This window comes from Triticum dicoccoides, chromosome 2B (assembly GCF_002162155.2).
Source record: "Triticum dicoccoides isolate Atlit2015 ecotype Zavitan chromosome 2B, WEW_v2.0, whole genome shotgun sequence".
Taxonomy (NCBI): Eukaryota; Viridiplantae; Streptophyta; class Magnoliopsida; order Poales; family Poaceae; genus Triticum; species Triticum dicoccoides.
This window is the reverse complement of record NC_041383.1, coordinates 390947578-390949763: the sequence shown is the minus strand read 5'-3', so window position 1 is coordinate 390949763 and position 2186 is coordinate 390947578.

Here is a 2186-nt window from a genome sequence, read left to right as displayed (position 1 = left end):
AGGTTTCATCCCGTTTGGACTCCGTTTGATATTCCTTTTCTTCGAAACACTGAAATAGGCAAAAATACAACAATTCGGGTTGGGCCTAAAAATGATATAAAAGTTTAAAGTAAAGCCCATAAACATCCAAAATGGGTAATATAATAGCATGGAACTAAAAAAAATTATAGATACGTTGGAGACGTATCAAGCATCCCCAAGCTTAATTCATGCTCGTCCTCGAGTAGGTAAATGATAAAAAAAGAATTTTTGATGTGGAATGCTACCTAGCATATTTCTCAATGTAAGTTTCTTTATTGTGGCATGAATGTTCTGATCCAAATGATTCAAGATAAAAGTTCATATTGACATAAAAATAGTAATACTTCAAGCATACTAACAAAGCAATCATGTCTTCTCAAAATAACATGGCTAAAGAAAGTTATCCCTACAAAATCATATAGTCTGGCTATGCTCTATCTTCATCACACAAAGTATTTAATCATGCACAACCCCGATGACAAGCCAAGCAGTTGTTTCGTACTTTAGTATTCTCAAACTTTTTCAACTTTCACGCAATACATGAGCGTGAGCCATGGACATAGCACTATATGTGGAATGGAATGGTGGTTGTGGAGAAGACAAAAAAGGAGAAGATAGTCTCACACTACAGGAATCAGCTACTTTGCCGTCTGCCACGGCAGACGGCAAAGGCATGAACGGCGAACGGCAAAGGCCTTTGCCGTCAGCCGCGGACGGCAAAAGGCTCCGGCAAAGTAGGCTACGGTAAACAGCTACTTTGCCGTCTGCTTCCTGGCGGCTGACGGCAAAGGCCCTTTGCTGTCTGCAGCGGACGGCAAAGAGAGCGGACGGCAATAATTGCGCTGTTAGTCTGTTAAGTGGCTAACGGCAGGCCTTTGCCGTCCGCCGCTGACGGCAAAATTTCTAGTGTCTTTGCCGTCCGCCGTATGATGTCATCTATACGTCACTACATGGCAGGTTCTTTGTCGTCTGCCACTGATGGCAAAGTGCAGGTTCTTTGCCGTCCGCCACTGATGGCAAAGTCTTTGCCGTCTGCCACTGTAGGCAAACTGACCAAATGGGTCAGCTCCCAGGAAGCACAGCTAGATGCCACGTGTCTTCTTTGCCGTCCGCGGCAGACGGCAAAGAGCCCGTTGCCGTCGGTGGCAGACGGCAAAGAGCCTGCATATTGGCTCTTTTATCTCTTTTTTATTAAATCCAACAATTTTCATCACAAATATATATGACATATATAGATATATTTCAAAAGGCCATTACAGAGCAAACATATAAGATATCCAACACATAACTTCATCATCCAACCATATATATTACATGCATAGTTCCATCATACATAACAAGTTCAACATAGAGGCATCCAACCATATATATTACAACAGTTTCATCCAACGATACATGCATAGTTCAACGATACAAAAGAAACAGAGAAAGGGATAAGGAGCACTCCATCTATGCAAGCTTTCGTCAAGTGAATGAAATCTGCAAAATGAAAAATAAGAAAGTTAGAACAAGAAGAGTAGAACAAGAAGAAGAGTAGAACAAGAAGAAGACTAGAACAAGAAGAGTAGAACAAGAAGAAAACTAGAACAAGAAGAGTATATCATTTATGAGCTAACTTACGTGAAATGGATCATATATGAGCTAACTAAGTTGAAATGGGTCGTTTATGAGCTAGCTAAGGTGAAATGGATCATTTATGAGCTAACTTAGTTGAAATGGGTCGTTTATGAGCTTACTAAGGTCAAATGGATCGTTTTTGAGGTAACTAAGGTGAAATGGATCGTTTTTTAGCTAACTTAGGTGAAATGGATCATTTATGAGCTAACTTAGTTGAAATGGATCGTTTTTTAGCTAACTTAGGTGAAATGGATCATTTATGAGCTAATTTAGTTGAAATGGATCTTTTTGAGCTAACTTAGGTGAAATGGATCATTTAAGAGCTAACTTAGGTGAAATGGATCATTTTTTAGCTAACTTGGTGAAATGGATCGTTTATGAGCTAAATTAGTTGAAATGGATCGTTTATGAGATAACCTAGGTAAGATGGGTCATTTTGGAGTCAACCTAGGTGAAATGGGTCATTTTAAAGCTAACGTAGGTAAAATGGATCATTTAGGAGCTAATCTAGGTAAAATGGGTCATTTTTTAGCTAACTTGGATGAACT